This window comes from Apis florea, unplaced genomic scaffold (genome assembly GCF_048593485.1).
Source record: "Apis florea isolate Af1SG1 unplaced genomic scaffold, ASM4859348v1 contig_3158_pilon, whole genome shotgun sequence".
Taxonomy (NCBI): domain Eukaryota; kingdom Metazoa; phylum Arthropoda; class Insecta; order Hymenoptera; family Apidae; genus Apis; species Apis florea.
In genome coordinates, this window is record NW_028256713.1 from 7,325,395 (window position 1) to 7,353,291 (window position 27,897).

General features: G+C 40.8%; 1 protein-coding gene across 4 annotated transcripts in view; it reads left to right on the forward strand.

Moving 5' to 3' along the window:
• Positions 1–27,897, forward strand: part of LOC116415347 (uncharacterized) — a 102,092-nt gene that overhangs the window by 21,732 nt on the left and 52,463 nt on the right. Inside the window, exon 1 of one of the 4 annotated variants that reach the window (XR_015292507.1) lies at positions 15,712–16,006. The exons of the other annotated variants lie outside the window; for them this stretch is intronic. The gene's annotated coding sequence lies outside the window, so the exon portion shown is untranslated. Of the gene's footprint in view, positions 1–15,711; positions 16,007–27,897 lie in introns of those variants that run through there. 4 annotated transcript variants of the gene reach the window in all.

The window sequence follows — 27,897 nt, forward strand, 5'->3', positions numbered from 1 at the left end:
GGAGTCGTCCAAGTGCGCGACAAGTGCACCCCCTCCTCCTCCTACGCTTCGAATAGGGGGTGGAATAAGAGGGGCTGTCTTGGAGGTGGTTGTTGATTGGAGGCTGTTCGATTCTCTTCGTTCAATTTTGCAAAATTAAAATTCGATGTAGCGATTCGAATTCTTTTTCTTTTCTTCTTCTTTCTAAATCAAATCAAAAGCATTTACCACTTAAAATGTGCGCTGTTTCAAAGAAATGCAAGTTTGGATATCTTATTTTTTTTAATGAAACAATTCACCAATCGAACGCGAAGAACGGAAGAAACGTGTTCACTTTATCGAATACCGCTGTAAAATATCGACCGAGATACACTCTTTCTTATCTAATATAAAATATTTCCCTCTTTTAGGGGGGAAAGGAACAAGCCTGACGAACAATAATATCCTGCTCCTTTCTTCGACTCGTGTTCCGAAATCGACGAAAGAAAGAATAACGGTATTCTCGTCGTTGCGTTTCTTTTTTATTCGCAACGATAACATTTTTATAAAATATACATTTTCCCCGTTTCGAATTTCCATCCAACGAGATCAATCCATCAATTACAATTACGCCAATCGTGTCAACTCGAATACGAAATATAAATTGTTCGTCCTCTCCGTGTACGGGTTAATTCATGAATAAGATATTGCTTCATGAAGATATTTAAAATTTAAAAAAAGTAACATAACCAAGATTTGACCTCATTTGTAACCCTCATTTATTAATTACTCCCTTCTTACAAATTATTTACAAGTTTCGTAATATATGAAATTCTGTTTATCCTGTAAATTAATCGTGACAGCGAGAGAAGCAATATCCTTTGATCAACCTTTGAAAATGGAATCACTTTAGCGATATATGAAAATATCATAGACACAAACGATATATATGTACATGACATATAGGTGCGTGAAAAATATATATAGTTGCAATAAACGCGTATGTTGCAGTGGCTTCTTTGTTATCGCTCTTGTTGCCGTCCCAGTTTCTTCGGTCCGATACACGCAATGCGTTTCAATACTGGCGCACAATGCTTTGAGCCGTGCCCGTTGAAACAATGACACGATTCGTTCGCCGATAGCCGTTCGTCAACCGATGATTTGTTCGACTGTTCTCTCTCCCTTTTTCCCCCCCATTTCGACAACGCGCCTCGTAAACGTTCCTCCATTTTTCCCACCTTTTTTCGATTCAACGATCGGGGAAAATGATTTCTCGCACCGAGTTGTCCATGCGATACGCTTGCACGCGTAACGCCATTTTCCACGGTTCTTACATTCGTGAAAAACGCGAAATCGGTCAACTTGGTTCACAACTTTTTTTCACTCGAACAGTCGAGGCGATTATGCGCGATTGTTAGCGGTTCTCTCTCGTTTTTCTTCTTCTTTTTCTTCCTCTTCTCCCCTCCAGATCGGCGACTGGAAAGATAATCGATCGGAACGGTTTTCAATGGTTGCTCCTCTCTCTCTCTCTCTCTCTCATGTAAACTTTATAGCAAATATCGCTGTTGACTTTTTCTTCTCGCGCACCGATCGTTGAGAGAAATTCAACAATTTTTAAAAATTTAAAAAAAAATGGAGGGGGGCATCTCGTTGTTTCGCGAAAATCTCGCGCACGGGAGACGTCCCCTCGCAGAGAAGAAGGATGCAGGATCGCGGGAAAAGCAGGCGAGCGAGCGAGCGGTCTGCCGAGCAGCGGCACGTCGATAGACCGCATAACACGTCGGCCTGTAAGGCTATTTCTGTACGGGCGCGAGGCGGTCTCCGGCATGTGAGAGCCTCTATACAGGGTGGACCATAGAGTATCGCGTACACATCTTTCGATGCACAGTTGGAGAGAAATGTTGGTAGCGATGAAATTTTTCAAAATTCCAGTATTTTATTCTCTTAACCTGACGATATTCCTTTTATCAGTAAATTGTTAACGTTATTCTCGCACGAAAGGAAATATCGTATCAAGCGAGTTCGAGCTCATCCCCTGGCGAATTAGATTTGATCATTCGGCTGGAACGTTCCGTAAAATTAAACGAAGGTTCGTGGATGTTTAGATTTTAGTCCCACCCTGTAGATGCGAGGAGCAGGTATAGCAGCCGGCCAAGCGTCTCGCCCGACCGAGAGAGCTGTGGATTCATCGTGTAAAGATTGATACATTGAGCATAATCAGAAATCTTGCTACTTTTTTTGACGCGAGAATAGTCGAGACGCGTTCGAGGTTAAATTTAATTACAATTCTTTCGAACGGCTTAAAATTAATCGTTTCGAAAGCTGAATTTAACTGAATTTCGGATAATTGAATTCGGAATACTTCGGCTTTATTATTTAGAGCAGTTGTATTACGATTGTGCGTGTGTATTTATCACTTTGGAAAATGGGCCGAGAGAAGTAATGGAAACTTTCCGTTTCAAAGGTTGTTTTGCTTTCTCCTCCTCGCTCGATGCGACAAATTTTCCTGTTAGAGAAATTCGACACACTTCGAACAACCGGATAATTATCCCGCGTAAATTCTTCGCAACGTCGGGTAAAGTTCAAGGATGGAATTTTATTTTTTACCGAAATCTCGTTTCGACCAGAACGCGCTTTTTCGAAACGCATCGTGGGATTTATATTCGCTTGGCTAGCTTTTCTTCTCTCTCGAAAACGATATAACAACGAGCTGTTTCAACTTATCAATATTGACGAGACCGGTTAAAAATATAATCTCAAATTTCCGACCAATTTCCAAAAGGACCAACGAACGTTACGAATGTATAATATAATGTAATTCTCTCGTTACTTGATCGGTAACCTTCTTAAATATAAATAAGAATTCAAAAGTTTCGTCTCTGTAAAACGTTTTGTTCAACTGCACAGGGTTGAACGAGGTTTCGGCCGATCGATCGATGGAAAGGCAATAAAGCGAGAGGTTCTGTTAATCAATCCAAAGCGAGGAATAATCGACACTTCAAGCGATGGATTCCTTCGTTTACTAGAATTTACACGCGGATAAAGCGACATTTTTCCTAACGTTTTTCTTCTAAGCTTATTCGCGAAAAGAGAAGACGAATTCTCGGGAATTGATCGATCGTCGAGCGCCACCTGTGCGCCGAAGAAAATCGAATTAACGGAGGAAAAAGCAGGCGACAAAACGCGCGCACAGGTGGAGGCACGGGATTAGAAAGTGGCTGTTAACGGGTAGCTAATTATTTATAGCAGCTACCGCGATAAATCAAGCTCGACTTGTGAGAGACTCGAGGTGTGAGGCCTTCGAGTGACACGCAAGACCCACCACCACCCGGCTCGTTACGCCGGATCCGTGCAAGATTGTTTTCAATCAGAGGAGCCCGATTGATTTACGACGCGATCGCTATCCGCGAAATTTAAACGATTCCGCTTTCTCACTTTCTCCAAGTCTCTTCCCGCCGCGAAGAAGAGGAGGGCGAAGAGGAAGGACGAGGGAGAAGAGGAATTTTCATTCCTCCTCTCCGTTATCGGAACGGAGACGCCTCGCGCCTTATCGCCCGTTAAAATTCTCCGCGCAAGGCCACGCCTTTCAGAAGAAGAGCTTCTCTGGATCTGGGACGAAAAACATGCTGGAAAAAAATATATACGTATCTTTTGGGCAAGAGGAGGACGTATTTCTATTTGAGAAGCTCGATTAGAAGGAGAGATGATCGATCGTAAAGGTTTCTTGTTATTGGAAGATACGAAATCGAGATAGAAATTGAAATTATTCGTGCATTACATATATATATATATTGTGTGTGTGTGTGTGTGGTTGGAATTTATTATGCGATATACAAATACGGTACATTTATACGTAGATACGGAGTATAAACAACAGATATCGATATCGTTTAGCGGTTACGATTTTTTTCTTTTTTTTTTTTTATTTTTAACAGCCAGTTTAAGTTATCAGTTTGGTCTGTTGGTTTAGCAATGGAAAAGGAGCAAGTTCATGTAACTTTTCCCTCTTGGCGAGTTGTTTGAAGTAAGAAAGAAGCTGGAAACTGAAGATACAAGTATGAATTATATATAGTCGCGACCGATAATTGAATCGGATTCTCAGGATTCAGACGAGTCGAAAATAATTACTTTTACCGGAATGGAAATTCTCGACGAGCTTTTTCAGCCTCGCGTGCGATATAAATTTTGCGACGAAGATTATTATATTTCGTATGATCGAGTTTAATATCTATCATTACGTGTAATAACAGTTAAAATTTAAAATTTGTAACACCGTAATTTACAATTTAACCGAGCCTCTCTCCCAAGTGAAAGGGTTAAAAGTTTTATTATAAGGTAATAAATTTCAGTTGTTTTAAGGTAAACATCATTATTAACGTATATGCGTAAATTCATCTCTCGAAAACCATGTTATTTTATCACGGGGAAGAGATTCTTTGTAACACTTGCTCGCTTAGCCAAATTGAGATATTTCTAAAAAATTTCTATTTCGAAATAATTTTCGAAGCGAAGAATGGAAGATTGCCATTTTAATGTCCGACCATCGCTTCTTGTTCACGGAACCAACGTCTCCAATTCCCTACATTGTGTTGAAAGAAAAGGAAAATCAACAAATTCTCTCCAAGAATCTCGTATATCCCGAAATTAAAAATTAAAAATCTTGTTGCCACGCGTGCGTCAAATTTAGAATTTTATTATTCTAAAATACGATTTGGAAAATACAATTCGGTATTATAACCCTTTTGTCGTACATCGAAATACAAACTTGCACGATATACAAACGAGTCGAGGCTCGTTTATTTATAATTCACCATGTTTGATAAAAAGGAATCGTAATAATTAACCCCTTGTCTCACGATATCGAGGCATTCTTGGCGTGTAAGATTAATGCGCAATTATATATATATATATACACGAAGCCGTATCAAAGTTCAATTTTAACAATTTTAACTCTGACTAATTCCAAATTACAAAACTGTACATCACCACGAGGAATATAATACACGTCATCGCCTAAAATAACAAAACAAGGATATAAAAATATATATATATATATATCCACCCGATCGACACACGTATATTTCTTCATCGAATTCTCCTCTTTTTCTAACGCGACATACGCCCGTTACAAAAATGTCTCTTAGCGCACAGTTGTTATACAAAATAAATTCACTTTTACCCGCGCTTATGAAGTATATAACGCGAGACAAGCATCAAGACAAGTATCATTGAACGCGAGGGGTTAATCTTCAACATTGTACCGGCAACCGTGACTCAATTTCTTCAATTTCGCCCCCACCGACGTAGACGAGAAAATGACGTAGAAGGAGGAGGGACGAGGTTCTCGTCCTCCGACGAGCGACGAAAGAGCGGCGCGAAAGGCGGGGCGGGGGGGGGGGGGGAGGGGGAAGTGATAGGATTTAATGCCCACGGCGCGCCGTTTGATAAGATGGCCAATATATGTACAATCACGGTGGTTATCGAGTCGTTAGCACCGCGTCGCGCTGACCTTTAAGCACGGGGGTCAATTCTGGCCACCGCTCCCCCTCCGTGTCACGTACGGTACGCTCATTTTCTCATAACGCGCGGCAATTGACGAGCCTTGCCTCCGATTCCGCCATACTTTCGCCCGCGCTCATTTTCTCGCCTCCTTGCTCATCTCTCCCTAGGGCCCCCTAGGGACTTTCTTCGTTTAAAACTCGTGCTCGCCTGTTCAAATTGGCTGGAATTGAGATCGTCGAATAATGATATCGGAATCTTTCACTTGTACGTAATTGCAAATTTATATATATATATATATACACGTTTCTCGAGTGCAAAATTTTAAATCGATCCTGAACAAGATTTTTAATTATGATTAATAATTTAAAAGAGAGAGAGAAAGAGAGAGTATACGTTTATGAAAGTTTTTTTAACATTAATATTCTTTAGAATATTATATATATATGTATATATGTGAGTCGCTAATAACGCTTATGCCTCGTTTAACTCGATAAAAAGTCGAAATTTCTAAAAAAAATTCTTCCAAAGTTTAATATAACGTTTTATCTGGTTAATTACTGTTTACCATGGGATATCAAGTTATTAAGTTTTTAAGCGTTCTCGTCTATCCGAGCCTCACAACCCAATTAATATTCATGGAATAATTACAATGTGAAGCGAGTACGCATACCAGAAAATCGAAAACTTGTTCGTCGACAACGAAAGAAATCGTAAAAAAAAAGGAAACGAGACGGAAAGATCCTTAGACTTACGTTAAATCTATCCTCGAGAAAAAGAACAAATTGAACTCGAACGAAACCGAAACGAGGATGGAAACGAAAACGGCAAGTGCCATTACTGGGACACCGGGACGACGCATACCTGCGACACCCACGTCGCCTCGTCGATCCACGATCAGCTGCGATAAAGTTGCACCGGACGTTTCAGCTGGTCGCGCGATGCATCCTCCTCGATGCACCAACTCTCACACCCACACGCCCCCCTCGTGCGGCCATACACGCGGGACACGCGTGCTCGATAGAGGCCTAGCCTAGCGAGCTATACGTACACGCGTCGCCTTTCGTGCGTGCGCGTCTCTCTCTCTCTCTCTCTGTGTTACTCTCACTTTCGACGGTTGTTCGTTCGTGTTGGACGGACACGAGCAAAACGAGAGCCACGAGCAGCAGCAGCGCGTTTCACGTTGTTGCATTCCGTCACATCGGCGGCCTCCCTTCGAATATACGCGCGTTTTATTGCTCGCCGGGATGATTAGCGTTGCGCGGCGTCTATCGAAACGACGACGTGGCTGGTGAAATGGAATGAGGACGCGGTTCGGACAGATAAAGCAGTCGCGGTGGCCCCTTATCTCGCCTCGAAAACGAGAGCCAGCCAGACTCGGAGAAATCGTCGGCATTGTCGATCATCAAACTCTCGCCGAGCTCTTTTTTTTCTTTTGGGGGGGGTTTTTTCACTTTCGGAGAAAGTGATCTTTTACGGATTTATTGTTGGAGTGAATAAAGCGGGTGTCGAACGAATTATTAATCGTACGTTTCGCGATGGAGAATGGATGATTGTTTTCGTTTGAAAAAGAAAAATTCAACATTTCAGGTTGAGAACCGCTGATCAGTTATTTTGGATCGAAGAAGTTCGTATTTTTGGAACAGCGGAATAAAAAGAGTCGAGAAATGAATTTGAAGATTTCATTTTATCTTTCGTGTTCGGGGGACAAAAAAATATGAGAGGGGATTATTTCTAAAGTGTCTTTCCCCTTGTCCACACCTTGCCACCTTTGTATTTCGCCTAGATTAGGGAATTTTATAAAGGTGGCAATAATTGTGGTATGATAGTGGATTATTCGAGCGACGTAGGGACTATCCACGTTATCGGTTTATGTGGTTTATCGTGGAATCAGGAATTGAATCAGGTTACGAAACTCTTCTACTTCTACTTAAATTGGCAAACTTATTTTTTGTGGATTACGTCAATTCCTGATAAGAGAGACTGTAGGAAATAATCAGTATCTGCAATGAATTCTGCAATAACTAATACGGAATCTCTCTGTAATTATTCATCTCGCTAAAAGGATAGATACATATCAGAGAGTTTGGTCTCCTTGGAATTCGAATTAAATTCATTCGTTGCTTCTTTCCAGCGTGTCCTTTTTGAAAAATTTAAAAATCAATCTTTTTACCTTGAACTACCACGAGTCAAGTTTATCTTTGCTCATTAAGGAGTGTATATTATTATCTTCTGGCATAAATAATTAATTATACGTGATGCGATATTTGTAACCAAAAAAAAAAAAAAAGGAACGTACGTTCACACAAACGAATAACATCGTATCAATGTTTTTCAACAACAATCGATCTTCCTATACAATAAGTAGCGTGTGTTTCATTATGGCGAAAAAAAAAAAAATACATTTTACACGACATTCCAAACAGAACCGAACATCCGCCGAATCGATGGAAAAATACCGATCTGGCGAGTAAAAGAATCGATAAAAAAAAAAAAAAAAGAAAACGCTATACGCGCTATAATCATCTCAAAGGCTTATATTATGCGATACGGAAAAAAAAAAAAAAAAAAAAAGAGAAAAATATCGATCGATCCACTAATAACAAAATAATATAACGTTATCATGTTACGCGGTTCACCATATACTCTAGGCATTAATTACGAATCCGTATAGACGTCGATAAAGTAGGCGACTGAAACTATTTCCCGATCGCTAAAAAAAATGGGAGGTCTCGGGTATATCCGGCCGGGAGAGCTCGGACCGAATCTCGATCGGCCTCGAGATCGATTCCAGTCGGATCATCGAACTTTCCCGCGGTTCAGGTTCCGCCAGTCCGGCCGTGCACCAGACTTGGCTCGCGCGATCTCGCACCGATTCGATCCTATCCCAGCCGACATTTCCTCCCCTCTTTCCGGCCCTCCTACGAACACGATGGTTCGGAAGACCGAAGGCAATTGCAGCAGCAGCCCACGGAAAGGTCCATTATCGGTCCTCGATATCCCATTCCGCGTTGCGGCCGCGAGAAAGGGGCCCCTCTCTCTCTCTCTCTCTCTCTCCTCTCAGACGTTGCACTCTCGCGCTCCCGTTCGACTGCACCGAGTGCGTTGCGCCCGCGTGAAAGATGGTGAAAGAAGAAGGGAAGGAACGAGAGTAGCAAACTGCACAGTGAACCATGCCGGTTGACCAGTGTGTGCCATGGGGAGGAGGCCCGTCGAGAGGGAAATAGACGGGAGGGGAGAAGGAAAGGACGACGAGGAAGAGACGGAAGAGAATATAAGAAAGAAAAGAGAGAGAGAGAGTGAGAGAGGCAGGGGAAACGGTGAACCGAAAGAAAAGAAGGAGGGTGTACGGTACGGAGCAACGAGGTGTTCGGCGGGGTGGGGAGGAGCGGCGCGTGGGGGGGAGATATATCCAGCGTTGTAGAAAGAGAAAGGCTGGCGGTCGGGGAGGAGGAGGGGGAACGCGATACGAAAAAGACACGAGAAGTTGGCGAGAGATAGAAAGTTGTGTGCGGGGAGCGCGCGAGCGAGTAGCGAAGTGGGGGAAGGGAGCGACTGGATAGTGGTGGTGGGGAGCGGAGGGCGAGCGCGAGAGGGACGAGTCGAGGGATCGTTGAACTCCGACAGTGATCGCAGTCTGTGCTCGATGCGCGACTGCGTGTATGTGTTATGTGTGTGCGTGCGAAAGTGCATCGGTGTTGTCGCGGCCGTCGTTGCCGTTGCACCGTGCATTCGCGCGCGCGCGCACTGGCTCCTCCGCAACCGTGTGCTGCGGTTGTGAACGAGAGTTGTCAGAGAGAGAGAGAGAGAGAGAGAGAGAGAAAGGATAGGAGAATCGGCGGAGCGCGAGCGAGAAGGCAGCATAAGGCCAGGCCAGTCAGTAACGATGTCATTAGTTTAGTCAGTCAGCGAGTCAACAACTACGCTGTTTCGCGGCCGTTTTCGTGTGGGCCCCTGCGCCCCCCCTCCCCCCCTCCCCCCGGGCTTTTTACCCCGCCCCAGGACGTTAGGCCGCGGATCGAAATTCGTGACAGGCATTGTTGTGTCGAACCGGCGGGCCAGTTTTCAATTTCGAGAACCAGGGGAAACCGAGGTAGCTGGCGAGGTAGTTTCACTCTGCCGGTTTCTCTGCTCGAAATTATTTTCCTTTTCCGGCGTTCTCTTATCCGCCGATAAGTTTATGCGGAGGTTGAAAATATAATTTCGCTCGTATTTCGTCGCGGTTTTGCGTAGCGCGCGATAGATATTAGAAATAATAGAGTTAGAGCGTAACACAGAAACGTTACGTTAGCCGGCAATTAGAACCGAGTCGCCCCACGGTTAACCTCGCAATTTCTTAATCGGCCACGTTTTCGCAAATGGGACACGTAGTCCAGTTCCACGATGCGGATCTGATGCGTTTCTTATCATCGCCACGATTCTTACGCTCGTTTTTTAGATCATAGTCTTGTGAATTTCTTTATTAATCCAATATGGAGGAAGGATTATATAAATCGATGATAGTATGCATCGATCAACTTTTTTTTAAAATTACCATTCCATCTTCTTCTTCTCGCTTCGATAAACTTATAATTTAAAGTTTAACGCTAATCGCATCCAGACGAACGAAATTGAGATATTTATAAAAAATTAGAGTCGAGAGAGAGAGGTTCAATTTGTAAATTAAAGTATTACGGAGGCATGCACCGAAGGTGTGCACGATAGATAATAAAATTTGTAACGCCTATAATTCAGACGATTACCGCGTGGATTTTAATAGAGCCAGTTCGATATAATTAAAAGATCTTTCTGCCGTTCACATAACTCGGATGCTCGAGAAAATATCGGCGCGTAGTATTTCGTCGATCCACTTCGGCCAAGAAACGCGATCGCCCCCTATTATTCTAAGCAGCTTGTCTTATCTGCCTATAACAAACCGGCGACGCGTTAAAAATAATTACAACCCGTAACAACTCTGCTTCTTCATTATTCTGTCGTCAACTCTCTATAATCTTCCGACTTTTATTATTTAACTCGTTCTCGTTTCGAACAAACGAAACGAGAACGTTTAACTTCGTTGGAAAAGAAAAATTTCTTCTTTTCCCAATTTTTAAAATTAATAATCACCAACCATTCTTATTCCCATCTTATTCCCAAACTTGAACAGATAGTTCGTGAAAATCATTAAAGGACGAGAGTCAAATCAAAATTGCATTTCGTACTTGAAAACGTATCGAGAACTCGAGCCTGTGACTATTCGACTCTTTTCATCCTCGTCGTGGTCGTGGTCGTCGTCGTCGTCGTAGCTCGGCAAAGTTTCCCAACCCCGCTCGCCGCGTTTTCGCGTCTCTCTCCGCGATCCGTAATAATAATAACTGCGAGGAGAACACAATCCCCGCGAACACACGATCCCGCGTTGTGCAATGCTGCAACTGCAGTGCACTGCACCGCCACCACCACCATCATTCGCAGCGACACCACCACCACCACCACCACCACCACCGCCGCCGCCACCACCACCGAGCATCGGCGTCGTTGGCCGAATGTGCTCGAACGGCCGCGTGTGTAGGTGCTAAACGCGATCGTGTGTGAGTGTTTTATACGCGGGTCAATGACTCGCCGGGCGCATAGTTTGCGCATGCGCCGCGTTGTGTGCGTGTGCATATTGGCGTGGCGCGGCCGTGCACGTGCAACCACTGCGTCGCGAGTGTGCACCGCGCTGGTGTACGTGCACACTCTCGCCACATTAAATATGTTAATGTATGGTGGTTCTGACTCAATAGTACGGCCAATATTCCATTGGCGTATCGACCCGGCGATATGCGCGCGTATTTTTGCACCGACCACCCTCTCCGACTCTTCCCCCCTTTTTTTTTTCGCTCTTTTTCTCTCTCTCTCTCTCTCTCCGGCTGGCGGCCGGTGCACCTGCAAAAATCACGGGGACAGGCAGGATGCGAAGGAAGGAAGGAAGGACGAAGGTGCACCGGTTATTGCACGGAGAAATCCACAGTTGGAGATCGCTCGGCTTTTGGGTTTTTGGAATAGCTTTTATCGCTGGTAATTTTTTTTTTTTTTTTTTTAAGAAGAATTGGAGCAAGCGAGGATGGAGATTTTGGGAATGAACGAAGGGATAGAATCGATTTGCAGTATATATATATATATAAGAGAAGGTTTAATTGGAATTAAGAGATGAAGATAAGTCTCGATCATATAATGTTTTCCCAACAAACAAAACGTTTCTCTTGCAATATTTGCATCTATCAGCATCGAAAGTGTAATAACAGTGATTTTCCACGCTTTCGTTCTTACTATTTTCCTACTCGCTGTTAAAAACAATTAACAAAGGGTTCGTTAAAAATTATTAACAATCCATTCGTCTCTATTTCTTTCTAGTTATTCTTATTTCTCTTTTTACTCTCGTATATACACGAGCATCGATCTAATATATTTATCACAATTTCTCCAACACGTATATATTATATATATATATATGAAAAGTAAAAGGAAAGATGAAAGCTATTCCACTTTAAACGCGTGGAACAAAGTGTTTCGAATATTCGCAAAGCGGAGATCCATCCTCGAATCATCGATCCTCCGCGAATCACGAAACCTCTTTAAACTCCTGTGCACACCATCTCGAAACTTCTCGAGATCGTCGTGTCGAGGCAATTGTCTCTTATGTAAAGCGAGACGACAAATTACACGCCGCTCGTTCCGCGTAACGTAATCTTCCCTTTCCCTAACGATGGTTGCATCGGCTAAACGGTGTACACTCTGGTCGAAAGGTGTACACGGTTTCGCGCGCTCGTTGACGCGCGTGAGAACTCTGGGTTTGCGCAATTTTTCGGCTCGTAAAATTCCTCCTCGGGATGAAAAACGCCATTTCACGTCTGACCGACTGGGGATTTTGAAAGGAGACGCTCGACGACTCGCACTTTAATTCTCCCGCCGCGCAATTTTTCCTTTTCTTGTTATTATTATTATTATTATTGGGTCGAAGAGCACAGAATTTTGCTATTCCACCTGTTTTGTCATTTATATTATTGTTCTTGTTTTACCTGGTATCTAAATAAGAAGCAAGTTTAAGGATTATTTGAGAGATTAAAAGAATAACCGAAAGACGATTTGAGCTTAAAGTTGCAATTTGATACTCTTCGTGTACAACTCTTCGTTTCTAGAAATTCGAATTCGAAACAGTGAACAATTAGAACTATGAAAAAACACATTGGGAAGATAAATAAATTATAAGATTCCTCGGCAAGATCCGTATAAATTAACAGAGTTTCTTCGTTGTCCACGTTTATAATCCACATAAAATCATCGTTGATATCGTGATAATTTCGTACACAATATTCATAGAATCACATCGATCGTGCTAAAAAAGAAAGAAATTCATTATCAAATGGTTCTCGAACGTTTCTCTCGTTTTTCTTAATAATAAATTATAGAGGCAGTAACTCGTTCGAAAATCCCGTTACATTTTAATCTAATGAAATACGATGTCGAGGAGAGGAAAAAGAAGAGAAACAAATTGACACGATTGCCCGAAGATTTTTCTTTTCGAAAGCTTGTAGTAGTACCTTGCCTCGTCCCTCCGTTCGTTCCTCCTCTCGCGATACAAGAGAATCATTAGCTCCCCCCTCCTGGGCACGTGATACACATCGAACATGCAACTGGCGGTGCGTATGTTTGCCTCTTATATCACGGCTCATTAACGTGGTTAATTAGTTTACTAGTACAACCGTAACGCGGCTGTACAACTCGATTCACGTCGTCGCACGTTTCATTGGGAATTTATAGAGGACGGTTGTGAATAAAGTTCGCGGAATTCCCTCTTTCTTCCGCCCGATTGGCGTTATATCGGTTATTTGCATCGTGATATACCACACGTGGAATAGAAACGCGCGTAGAAAATCTTTTCTTCTGTTCATCAATGCGATAAAGAGGAAGCTTCGTAGATCGACATTTCTGTATTTTGCAAGTTTAAGAGTTTATTAAAATTGACTGTACAAGAAAGTATTATTAACGCAAATGTGGATCAAAATAAAATAGATCCATCATTTAAATTGCACGATCTTTCTAATTACCTCCTCTCTGTTCAGCTCAACTCCCCGCCATTCGAACGATTTTTCACCGGAAGGGATGGGTGTTTACAGTTTGTTCGAGCTGCGTCGAGCTTCGTTGATCGATGTTGTTGTTCGCGGCCGGTTTTCCTTAAAGATTATCAACGCGGCGTCGTCTAACGAGAGCCCTTCTTCTGCCTCGAATATTCCAACCTGAAAAGGTGACTGACCTCGATCGAGCGTGCGGAGCTGGACACACCGAAAGTATTCTTCCGTCTAACAGTCACGGCGTGGTTACTGTTAGTTCGTCAAATTTGCTCGAAACACCGTGGCCTCGTTACGCAACTCCCTCGTAGAGGAGGAGGGGGGGCCTCTCGAGCAAACGAAATCGTAAATCGTGGATGGAACCGCGCACTGAATCATTCGAGAAACGCTCGCGATGCCTGGAATGCGTCGCGGCCCGCTCCACCCTTTTTATTACGGATTTTTTCACGCAAGTTTCGTAAACAAAGAGAAACGAGAATGGATGATTAATGGACGGGAGGAGTCTCGTGGAATCTCTGTTTTTTGTTAATGCATTTTAATAACTTGTCTCTCGTGCGATTATTCTTGGCGCAGTTGCAAATTTGAGATAATTAAGGGATAACTGGTTTTTGCAGTGAGAAAGAGAGAGATCTAATTGAAATTTTGACTTTTTTCAAGGAGAAGTTTAATTATCCGACTATTTAAGCTTCGAATCTTATGTTATTTTAATTTTAACGGAGGCATGCGAGAATAATTTTTAATTATTCCAAGATTATCGTTGTCGACCTTCAAATTTTCCCTTCATTCAATAGAAGAGTATAATATAGTAGAATATTTTTTTTATCCTGGAAAATTTCCAAACTATCGTCGATCAAAAGCGGAATTGGAAGTAGGAAGTCGGATCGAGAAGTAAACGACAGTCAGTCGAGATTGATTTGCCTCGATGGCGACTTGTTCAGATCGATAAAAACGGTGGCAGGCGGTTTGAAAAGACCGAACGAGCAAAAGCTTAGCGTAATCCTCGTCCGACTGGTATGTGTATCTAACGATATGAAACGTTGCTAACAAAACAACCTGAGTGATGGAAGGTCGATGACCCTTTCGAACACTCGAAGCCGCCGCCTTAATGACTCTGGAATTACCGCGAACGGATCAATTACGCGGTCCCCCGTGCAATTAAATCACGGTGTGAGGTGAAACAATTGCCGCGAATTGCACGTCTATCTTTAATGCCGTCTCAATCGGGTAGAAGTAAATAAATTTTTACTTGGTCATAAATTTTGAAACAATTTTTAATCTTGCTCGATATTAATACAGACGTTTGTAACATATTCCATGTTATTGCGAGATAAGATAATGGAATTTTTATTAATAACACGGTTATTAATCTTTTCTTAGTGTATTTAAAACAATAAGGACAAAGATGATATCAACGAGCTATTCTTCTTCGCCTAAAAAAGTATTATAATGGTTAAAAAAATATCCTTTCTAAATTCTGTCTAAAATCTGCAATTAATTCTCATTAACCAAGCCTCGTTAACGACTCCATTTCGCCAAGCAAATTTTCAAATTATGCATCTCCACCGACAGTTCTCTATCAAAAGTTATGAAATCCACACCACAAAGGCTAACGAGAGTCGGAGAACCACCGTGCCAGAATAAGCCGTGTAGCCGTTCTGAAAACGAGGCCTGCCCTCCGTCACGAGAATCACGCCAATTACACGTTTATTCCGGTTTTGAAATTCAGATTGATCCAGCCGCCGGCTGTAACAATGTAAGCGTCTCGCTTGTCCGCGCCGTCTAACGCCAATGACTATTGAACCCCAACGAGAAAGAGAGAGAGAGAGAGAGAGAAAGTACAGAAGTGTAGAAGGATAGATAAAGAAAGGAATAGAGAAAGAGCACACGCACACACAGAAGCATAAACTTTAAACTCTAACAGGTCAGCGACCTCGACGAGACGACCAACTTGGAGCCCCGCAACGCGTTCATTTCATTAGACGGCGGATACTTAGTGAAATTAGTATTAACACTCGAACGAGACGGCCGCTCTCACTCTCGAACCATTGTGGCAAATGTTTTCCGGAAAAGAAAGCTCTTCGCATTGCCTCGCGAAAACTGCCGCGCCAACCAGAGTATTGCGAGTGTTACGGCGCATGCGCAACCGCGAATCGATTCGACGCACAACGCGTTCTGCCGTAGATTTCACGCGGTTGAAGTATTTTTGGAAGTCTTGGTATTTTTAGGCGGATTTTAGTCACCGAATTCCAGATTTTTCGGATATGTGACGGAAGAACGTATCATCCAGGATTTGGGGCAGTTTGTTGTGCGAGAGTTGGTTGAAGAAAAATTTGGAAGAATGCGTTCGATAGTTCGTAGTGTGTGATTTCTTGGCTTTCGAAATTTGGAGGTTAGAATAATAAGAATCGAAGATTGAAACTTTAACGTTCAAGAAACGTAGAGTTTGGAGTCTTTTGTTTAAGGTATGGAAAAAATTTGATATTTCGAACATATAATTGTAACATTTTGAAACTTGAAACGTAAATTTGAGATTTTTCTATTACCGAATAAAATCTTCGGGAAATTTATAACCTGAAGTTGCTAATGTTTGCAAGTTTAAATTTTCTACGTATCATTTCTGTATCTCTGCATAAACCCTACAATGCATGTTCGCGTTGCTTTCTCGTGTATTAATAGAAAGTTTGATAATCGGTATCGAAGACATAAGAAATGGGATTTGATAGGGAGCGAAATGAAACGAACGTTAATATACGAACTTATGCGGCAGGTCAGCGACCTCGTTGGACTCTTAGAAGTCCGTTCTCCTGTCTAATAGTCACGCTACGACTGTTAGTCATACAAATAGCTTCCATTTAATTTTCTTTTCCTCGCTTATTATGCGCCCGCGCCATTACGTACTTTTTTCGTGTACCCTCGTTACGAGGAAAAACGTTGACGCTCGTTGGAATAATTTTTGCGCCCAATTTTCTGTCTCGAAAATTTTCATCGTGTTTATTGCAACCGAATGCAATTATCCTTTAGAAGGTTGTTGCCTTTCTAGCATAATTTTAGAAAAATGGAGGAAATATCTAGGATAAAATTATATCGAAAAATGTGGATAATAACTTTATTTATTGAAAATGTTTTAAACGGGTGTATGTTCTATAAATTTAATCGATTCTTTCGTCACAATCAGAGGACATGCAAACTTTCTACGCTCTCATTTTTGTTTTCTCAGATGTTGTATAAGCGGCAAACAAGAATAAATATTTTAAGTTTGCAGACAAAATTTGCGTGTCGCTCGTAATCACGAAATGCAATAAAAGTTGAAGAATCACTTTTGTAAATCGCGTTGAGTTTTAATTTACGAGAGTTTTTTCATTAAAGAAACATTTTCATTTAAAATTTTTTCATGAAACGATTTTTAATTAAGAAATCTTAGTGTTTGATTAAAAAAAATTTATATATTAATATCTACACGACATATTGTTTCTTCCTGTTTTAATTCTTCTCGTTGATACAAGTGTAGGTGATATATCTTTTCGTAGAAAATGATGAATATTTATTTGAATATCGATTCATTAACAAACTGTACATTAATTATTTCATTTCTAATATCTCTCATTTTCTTTCATCATTCTCCTCCATAAGAAAGAGAAGTCCCGAAGAATATTTCGCCTAAAAATTTTACAAAATTTAATCACAAGTTCTCCTCCGATTTCAAAGAAAAATTGCACATCAGAGGACGAAATCCAAATCGTCTAACGATCTGAGAAATCTTGAAGAGCATCTCTCCTAGAAGAATCAACGATATCTAATCTCAATCTCTATTCTCCTTCACGGAAAAGTTACGTGTACCAAAAGATCAAAGAATACGAAATAAACCGAATCTCGTGAAAGCTGGATACAGAAGCTCTCGAAGCTTGTCGGTCGTGGCGCGCTGGCGTGTGCACACAACACGCCTGCGACATCGATCGAAGAACTACTTTCACCAAGGGTGAATGCCTTTCGACTTTATTCTCGCCTTTTATCCGCGTTCGCGGGCAGGCCTTCGAGAGCAGAGAAAGATATACAGCCGGTGTATAGAGAGTAGGTACATACGTCACGCGGCTCTCTTGATTCCCGTGCTTGCTTTGCTGTTGCTTAGAGAGCAGCGAAACCTGTTGCTCTTTAATGGCTCGAACTCGGTCGTTGAACGTACTCTGATTTTTTCTCTCTCTCTCTGCCTCTACTCTCCTCGATGGAGATACACCCATATCGGGTTATCTGGCAAAAATCTCGTTATACTATGGCGTTAGTTAAGGGTGGGTGGATAATGGGAAATATGGAGGAAAGAAAACTTCGTGGCGAGTGTACAATTATAAATATAAGTTAGTTTATGAGAGATAGTAAATGGTTGTGTGGCAATTATGGTAATATGGTGTGTATGTGTGGTGTATCTTTCTAATGGAATTCATCCTCTTACGGATGGATAAGATACGGAATAAGAGTTGGTTTGATACAAATAATATCATTGTAGGAAGCTATGGGAGTGTTTATATGATTATTTTATCAAATAATAATAATTTATTAGGTTATTTATGTTAAAACGAACAAGATGGTGGTGGGAAAAGAAGAGTTGAAATAATCAAGAAATAATGATTAATACGAAAGAAGAGTGATGAAGAGTTGGTAAAAAGTTTTAGATGCTCCATCGGATCTGTTACACTCATCGGACACAGTATACTCCGGCTACCGTTTATTCAAGCCTTTACAAAACTTTGTTAATACCAGGAGCCTATCAAAATTGCTTAAAGGAATTCGTTGTTGAAAAAGGCAACGAGTTGCTTGAAAAAGTAATCGTGAAACTGATCCTTGAAGCGACTGTGAAGCTTTTTACTTAAATCGTAAAACATTGCATGAATTATTCGGCAAGAAGAAGTTAAGCGTATAAAAACAAATTGCATTCGAATTTTTCGCTGAACGTTCAATATAAATTTTTCATTATTTCTATCTAGTAAAATTATAATAGAATTTCTTCTGAATATCTAATAATACAGATAATATAAATTTATAACGTACGTGCATTTGTTTCATTGGAGTTGTAATTATAAATTTAAGAAAAGTCAGGAAATTGTTATCAGAGAGTTTGTTATTTTTATGATGCAACAATAGAAGCGGGAGTGCGTATTTTCTTAGATAAATTTCAGAAATTTCGAAAATTTTCTTTCCAACTCCCTTGTTATTTTGTTACACCGGGTTGAAAGGGTTAGGATAAATATCTCTCGAAATAACTTACACCATCCTATCAAATTACATTTGTGTTGTGCTAGTTTACCCTACCCTATTCTAAATCTATACCCTTTCCTCGAATTAAATCCTCTGATTTCTAAAGCAAACATATTTCCTTTCTGTTTATATTTCACACACGGTTCCAAAATTCCTTCGAGTACTCGAAACAGGTCTTCAGGTTCCAAATAACTCTTTGATCCCTTCTAACGTTCACGTTTATTCACACCTAACACGCGAACGGTTCGTTCACACCAAACATACGTAGAGATTCGGTGTTATAGTACACACAGTTAACCATGATTCACGTGTTAATACGTGTTTCTACCGATTTCCATTAGAGGCGTACGGTATTCTTTCCCGTTTCATTTAATATTTGGTATATTTACTTTTCTTTCTAATCACAAGTGTGCTTCGAGAATACGAAACCGGTTTATTTTCATATTGTACACCCCTGTTAGAAGGGAATTGATTAAAAAAATAATATCAAATTCCGTTGATTATTCTATTTGTATAAGAAAGAAACTTTAGCTAGCACGTTCGAGGAATAAGATTTGAAGCAAATCCGGAAGATTTATTTTAAAAAATGAAGGTTTTGAATTTTTGTGAATTTTAAGAAAAAAAATGTTTAATATTGGAGGAGATAAAAATTGATACAAGATGATTCTATGAGAGATTGGCAGGCACTGTTTCGAGAATAAGAATGGACCAAACGAATACTTATTTTCGTATTCTGATATCCTTGGCTCACCTACTTACTTCCAGCCAACCGGTGCGCCATTGTAGCACCGGTTTCTGACCGTCAAGGTACGATTCCCTTATTAAGATATATCCGTCGAGACCTCTGATTTTCATCGACAAAGCGACTCGAAGCCCGTTTCGTGTCATCCTGGAGGGAGAATTTCAATATGGATATTCGCGTTGAAAGTAAAAATTTCTTCCTCGAATTGTGTTAATAAACAAATCGATTTTGTTGTAAGACTATTGATACAAATAATTGCCAACAGAGGGAGTTAAATTTTAGAAAAATACTATTTCAAGAATCTCAAGAATTTTTCTTTTGTAATTTCAAACAACGAATAGCTGGATGATTATGCAGTTTAATCGATTTGACATTTCCACAATTTCAATTATGTTAATTTCCCTTGCAAGATAATTTATCGTCAATACGAGCAATTTCGTAAAAGGAAAAGCATTAATCATTTAATTTAACGTACAGATAGCCATCAAGAAGGTGTATAGAAACTTGTTATTTAATTTGGAAAGGAAAAATAAGAGATAAAAAACGAAATCAGGTGGGAATTGTAGGGTACGTGAGTTAGTGAGTTTGCCGAACTAACGGGTCCTCTCGATATTTCTCGGCTTCGGCCTTCGATGTCATACTCGGAAGCGATGGCACAGTTGCTCGAAAGAGAATAGCAGTATTCCTTTTTGCCTGTAGGCACCGTTTCGTCCAATATTTGCCTAGGTCGCTCGAATTTTATTAACACAATATCCAGTATATCGTGCACGTGTTCAAGGACGTGTATAGGAAAAGTCAGATTAATTTTCTCACTTTATCGTATCATCAACGATTAAAAGTTTTTCGTCCCCGTTTTTAATATCGATCCTTGATAGGGATAAAAATGTTCCACTGTGAGTATTTTTTACAGTCGTTTATGAAAATATTATTAATTATTTATTATCATTCGTATCGAATAAAAACCTCAATTATTCCATTTCTTTTTTATTATAGATTTATAAAATGAATAATAAAAGCAAGTAACTCGATAATTTTAATCTACGAACGTGATACAATCTTTTAAACAAGCATATAAAGAAAAATTTAACCGTCGATATTATTCCTTTGGAATTTAATAATATATCCGTTCGATACGACAATTAATCAATCGGTTTAAAATTTAAACAAAATCATGCGTCTCTCCAACTTGCACACAACAGGAGTAAAAAAAAAAAAAAAAGAAATACTTCTTGTTCTATTCGATTAATCATTATTCGATTGAATATTTTCCCATCACAAGCCTCGTTAAATCGAAATCCTTGCACACTTGGACACTTGAGAGGGCAAGAGAAGAGGAACTCAAGGTTCCACCGTGGCCAATCCTCATGCGGGCGAATCATGGACGATCCGTGACAATGCAGAACGATCTCCCGTTAAAAAAAGAGGACATTTCCCCCTTCCCCTCCGTCGGATTACGTAAATCCTTAGAAAAGAAAATGGCCCCTGGCCACAACCACGGCTTTTTTGCTTTCAAATTCTTCTCCTCAACAATCACGACACATCCGTAACGACGTGTGCCAATTTTCAAATTTTCGAAATTCCAAATATTTTTCCAAATATTTTCCCTCGATTGAGTTGAAACTAAAGATTTTACATTCTCCAAGTACGTGTACAAAGAGAGGCGAGTCTATTCCATTCTCGAAAAAGAAAAAAAAAAAAGAAGAAGAAGAAAGTAGAAAAAGGAAAGGGAGGGCATCAATCCTCTCCCCGATGGGTCGGATGGATCGTTGTTGCGGGTGATGATGATCTACGAGGCATTTTGTCGAGGATGAGGGGTGGGGAGGGGGAGGCACGTGGCGAAAAGGAGAGGCGCCTTCCCCGCCTCGGATTAGTTGGAGAGAGAGTCCTTGACTGTTGGAATGCGGACCACTGGGGTCCAGGTACATCCATCCAGGTAGCCCCTCGCACGCACACTCGCCGCAGAGAAATGCACGCGCGCGCACACCTCCGTTATTCTCGAGATAAAAGGACTCTACTCCTCCTCAGGGGGTTGCTGTTCAACTCCCCTGGAGGTGCTGCACCTGCTCCTCTCTCTCTCTCTCTCTCTCTCTCGGGCTTAATTATCGCCGTGAAAGAGGGAGGAGGGATTCCTGCGCGTTCTAAACGCCTTTCAAAACGGTCGATGAAGAGGGAGAGAGAGGAAGAGTTGGTCAGAAAAGAGGGGAGGGATGATTGACGAGGCTTTTCGACGAATTATGGCCGACCTCGGCCGATTGTGGGAACCGCGGATGGACGTTGATAGCAGGTCGAATGTGGGTCATCGGTTTGGAAAAGCCGGTTTCCTATCCTGTGATTGGGGAAAAGGTGGAAGGGCGAAGGACGTATTCTTTCTGTCGTTTTTCGACAGAAATTTCTTTTTTTTTTTGCAAGTTAATTTGCAATAGGAAGATCGATGTTCTGTTGATCGATTACGTTTATTGGATCAGGCTTTGAATTGCGATCATATTTCTGTTGTAATTAAGGATAGGATTATTGTTAAGGAGGAATGATAAAAATCTTCTTATCGTAATTTAACACGATTCGAATAGCTTTGTTAAGTAAACGGAAGATAAACGTGTTGCTTAAAATGAAGTATTTTATTGTGTAAATGTTCACTATATAAAGATATCCAAAAAAAAAAAAAAAAAAGAAGAACTTCGAAACGATATCGAGAAAATATTGCAAAATGGGCCATCAATCTTCCGTATAATAATCATTAATTAAAACGATCTGAATGACTGCATTAAACGAAAAAAAGAAAAAGAAAGAAAGAAAGGAAAAAATTAAAATAATCGTATTACTACATAAGATAAATTATGTCGTTGGAGAAAAACAAGCAATAATACGTATATCAAGGGTAATCTCATCGTGAAGGAAGGTAGCCAAGGTAGAACGCCGATATTGTGACCAAGAAAAAAAAGAAAAAAGAAAATTACGAAATCGAACAAATTATCATTCTCACCATAAAAGAAAAAAGAAGAAACACCTGATTCGTGGATCCGTCCGTGAAAAAAGTGCAGGAGAAGAGCGTTTTTACGTAACAGGTGTAAAAATAGTTACAAGAGAAGACGATGTTTGTCTAGCTGTCTTGCGAAAAGAAAAAAAAGAGAGAAAAAAAAAAAAGAAGAAAAAGAAAAAAATCGAAATACTCCGCGTATATCTATATGAATAATTTTTCATTTTCGAATTCCTGGTGCACGAGATGTATTAACGATCTATTCTTATCCTTTTTGTTTCAGGTAAGAATCCGACACGCGGAATTGCATTAACGTCTTCATCATCGGATAACGAGTAAGTCGAGTAAGAAATTCAAATTAATTTTCCTTTTTCTTTCTTCTTCTTCTTCTTCTTCTTCTTTAATATCGATCGAGTAAAAAAAAAGAGGAGAAGAGGATTTAATGTATCGTTGTTTAAGTTTTATATATATATCTGGCGAAACTTTCGACAAATTGCACGTGATTTTTAACCCGTCTGAGGAATATGGATAATAGTTTGTTTTTATCGTGGCTGTGCTAAACGTTTGCAGAATTCTTTATCGCGAATCTTGGACTTGGTGTCCAAAAAAAGGAAGGAAAAAACGCAGAAAATTGATTCGTTGCGTCTGGTGCGTCGTCGTTATAGCAATTATCCGAATCCCGTATCGTGTTAAATCGTTCATTAATTCATCTTCTATTTATTATAAAGAATAACGAACCAAGTAGATTTGTAGATTAATTTTCATCTCTCACACATATGTTTCAAAGTTAAAATATTCGAACGAAACTTTTCCATATCTCTTCAAATATTTCGCGCCAAATACTCGATTATCATCGATCGATCTACATCGATCCTCGGAGTCGGGAAAAATTCCATCGGCGGAGGGAAGAGAGGGTTGATTGGCCAACGTCAAGCATCAGTTTGCTAAACGCGGCGAAGCTGCATAGCAACTCGTAGTCGTTGCTTCCAAGAAAAAAGGATGATTATTTACCTGACCAGGTCAGCGGCACGAGGCGCTAGAACCTGATGTCCAGACGCTGCTAAACGATCGAGAACTTTTAACTTTTAACATAGAATTACCGACACGATATATATATATATATATACGTCATTTTTAATTTTTCTTCAACAAATTATCGAAAAGAGAGAAAAGGAGAGGGGAAAAAAAGGAAACGATTTAAAATTGCAACGATCGATGATGAATCGAAATAAAAGAGAAAGAAGAGAGAGAAAGAGAAAAAGAAAGGATCGATCTTCTCTCGATCCATCGAAGAATTTTCTGATCCGTGAAGCGGTGGATGAATGAAAACGCGAGATCTCGGTTATAATAATGAATCAGCTCGTTCGCGAATCTAGTATGCAGAACGGTTCGATAAATACCGTTCAAGGTCGGGTATTTACGGCAGCCTCGCAAGGTGTGCTCCTCCTCCTCCTCCGTTTCTTTCTCGAAACGCTCCGTCTGCGAAGAAACGTGCAAAATCCTCCTCTCTTTTGCTTCTCGCCAACCGCTGTGTCAGAGATTTCATGGTTCGTCAATTTGAAACAGTGTTTTCCAACACACGTTTCGTTAGTTCTTTTTCGGTTTTTTCGCCGAGTGATACGAGTTTCGTAATTACACGAGAATAAGCTTCTCGATTGAAGCTTCTCGAGTTTAAGAGAACAATGGCGAATGAGCAAAGATTCGATTAGAATTAGAGAGAGATATCAAGCGAAAATAAAGTAAATTCCTTTCGATCGAGCATATCCCTCCCTTTGCGATCCACTTGTTCCAAATTGATAAACTTGATTTTCGATCGATTCGCGCCACCATGATGAGGTGACGCGTTGATCCACTCTCGAATCGGAGAATTAGCAACGAAGCAGACCAAATACTTCCTTCGTCATTCGGACAAATGAATGATTCGAGCGCCCAAAACGTTAGATCGTGCCTCGGTTTTCCACGATCCGTGGAATCATCGATGCTGATAATTCGTGAAAAAGCTTCGACGCCCTCTTCTTTATTTTTCTCCCGCATAAGTTTTCGAGACTTCAAAGCGTTTTTTTTCCGTTGGAATCGCGATTCGAACGTTTTTTCCTTTTTTTTTTTTTGTTTAAACCATTAATCCTCGAGGCAATCCATTGGAAACAACTCGAGCTCGAGTGCAAAGTGAAACGAGAGAGAGAGAAAGAGAGAGAGAGAGAAAAAAAGAAAAAGAAAAAGAGAAGAGGAAAGGAAGGAGGAGAGAAAAAGGGGAAAACTAACTTTCTTTTAGTCGGTCGTTGTTCCGGAAATACGCGAGTGTAAATCAAAATTTATTTCCCGACTCGAAACGCGGCGGGAACGAAACTGGCATGAGTGGAAACTTTGCCAGAGGAATTTTTTTATTCTTCTGCTTTTGTTGTTTTCTCTCTCTCTCTCTCTCTCTTTTCTTTTTTTCGTTTTTTTCTTTTACACCAGTGTTCCTCAACCTGCGTGCTCGCTGTGATTATTTTTAAATATAGAAGATAAAATATTATACTATATTTATCTTGTCAAAAATGTATTTTTAATGTAAGTAATTATAAGAGAAAAAAGGTTGCAGCCTATTTGACTGTTATAAATTATTGTGGATTACTTTACTAGAAGATGATACACTGTTAAACAAGTGTAAATTATTCTCTTCCAAATGCAAATGCAAAATATATTTCACGAATATATATATATAAATATAAAATTTTATCATTACTTCCATTTAAAGGAAATTCTCCTCGTCGTGACGAGAATTAAAAATATATCCATCCTTGCACCGCGTTAACCAAACGGATCACGCAACAAACCCAATTACATGTTAACGTATAAACGTTACTCGAGCATTTTTCGTACAAATCGCTCAAAGTATATCAAAAATTTTCAACGTCCACGCCAATTCAAATCCAACCTTTCTCTCTTTCGTTCTGCCTCAACTTCTTCCTCTTCTTCTTCTTCTTCTTCTTCTTCTGGGAACTTCTTATTGGCAATTCCAAAAGCTCCCTCGGCCGATAGCGTATGCGCCGCTACACGTTCAAACGCGTACAGGTTAGGTTATCATCGTGCCTGTTGCCATCGCGCGCATACCTTTCCTTCGAAAATTGTGTTGTCGAGGATCGGGAATTTTGACGAATCCGTTTTCTCTCCTCGCCCACGTCATCCCCTTCCCTTCCTTTCCCTTCCAGTTCCAGTTACGCCACGCTTCCAATATCGTCGCGTGGTCGTCGATGTTTGCGCCTCTGCAGATAGAGAGACAGAGAGATAGATAGATAAGAGAGAGAGAGAGAGAGAGAACAAGGTGGGCCATCTCCGCGCATAGACGACCTTGCATTTGCTTTTGCATATATACGACATGGGTTTCGGGCATGATCGCGCGGGAGCACAACCTTGGCCGGGGCATAAACGAACGAAACTGAGGGGAGGGGAGGCCCACGTCACGCTACTTTCGGTTTTATCGGCGGATCCTTCTCCTCTGGAATATAGTTATTCGCGGTTAGATAGAATCCCGCCGGTTTTCGATCTGTCTCGGCAAGTTGGTGGTAATTTATGGCGAAGGAAGAGAGGAAGTCGAGGTACTTTGACCTTCGATCAAAAAAATTCTTTCTTCTCGTTTTTTTTTTTTTACTATTGCGTAGAGAGAAAGATGAAATTCCTCGATTCGATTTGAAAATAAATTTCCATTTCGAGCGAAACGATCGAGGGGGTGCGTTTTGGGGGCATTTCTCCAAAAATCTCGAAAGTGTTGCACCAGGTACAGGTTGGTTCTCCAATCTCGAAGCCAAGGCTAATGGCGAAGTTATCGGTAACCGGAACCAATTGCTTCCAGTTGCGTATTTTCGACAGCCACTCTTGACTCAATGCCTTCTATTTATACGTTTCGACTCCCTTCGCCCCTTGTCGACGACGACAATCTCAGTCGGCTCTTTGGTAACCTTTGTTTAAAGGAAAAGAAAAAAAAAAAAGAAAAAGGAAAGAGAAAAGAAATATCACGAAAAGAAAAGAGAGAGGAAAACGGGGAAGACGTTTAAATTCTCTTGGAATTCAACGTGTGCCGGTTCGATTGTTGGAGAAAAGACCGGCTTTTATGGAAAAAGAATCCCTGAAACGTGGAATAAATTCAACTAAGGATTCTCAATGGAAACGAGCTCGATGGAGTTTAATAATTAATCTTGGATCGTTCGTATACGACGCGTATATCTTTATTCTTATTTTTTTCATCGATGAAAACGAACGTGGAGAAGGATTATATATTACGTGTCACATCCTTCGATTTAAGATTGAAAAAGGAGACGAAAGATTAAAGCGTGTATATATATCGAACATTAGCGAGACAAGAATCGGAACGATTGTTTGGATCGATTGAGTGGAATAAGATCGATAATTCGCCTTAAAAAAAAAAAAAAAAAAAAAAAAAACGAACGAACGAAAAGATCAACTTGTTTTGTAATAATATCTGATTATTCTTCGAAAACTTTTGAACTGTGTCGCGTTCGCTACGTGGACAGGTTTATTTTCGAGCGTGGTGCAAAGTTCGCGTCCAATGACATTTTTTTGAGAACGTCGAGAAAGCAACCTTCTCCGAGGTTGACCTATCCCAAAGCGGCCGTTTATCGCCTAGGTTGGTTGTAATAGTTGAGCAAACCAGCTCTTCCTGCTTATTACTTCTCCTTCTCCTTATTCGCCAAATGATTTGACAAAGAATGCTCAACGAATACACGAATAATAATTTTTCGAAATAATTATTTTAACCTCTAATATCACATATACACTCGTTCCAATTTCTCCAACGAATTTGCAAAATTTTCCAAGAATACGAAACACAGCGTAGAAACATCGCGTGAAAAAAAAAAAAATAGAAATATCCGATTGTATATAAAAATACACGAGAGGAGGAGAGAGAGAGAAAAAAGGATAGGAAATAGAATTCACTTGTTCACGAGCCCGCTCGCGGCGAGGAGGAGGAGAGAGGGTGGGTGGGTGACGTGGTCCGGCGGCGAACAATCCACGGATCGGGCCGAGTCCCAATTTGGTGAATCAGTGTCCGGAATTTCGGGCCGGGCAGACGGGCCGACCTCAACGAGACCGAAAGTGAGAATTTTAGCGCCTACCAAGGCTGCCGAATCTTCGCCAACGATAAACACCAACCATCCTCCCTCCTCCTCCTCGCGTCATTGACATTCAAACACGCAACGTTCAAGCGCACGACAACCTTCTTCTTCTTCTTCTTCTTCTTCCTCTTCTTCTTCTTCCTCCTCTTCCCCTCCGCGGATGGAGGGAGAGAAAGAAAAGGAAGGATGAGAAGTGAAAAGAGGAGGAGGAGTAAGGAACAAAGGGAAAGGAGAAAAGAGGAGAGGAGGAAAGCAAAGGTCGTCGCTGGCCGAGGA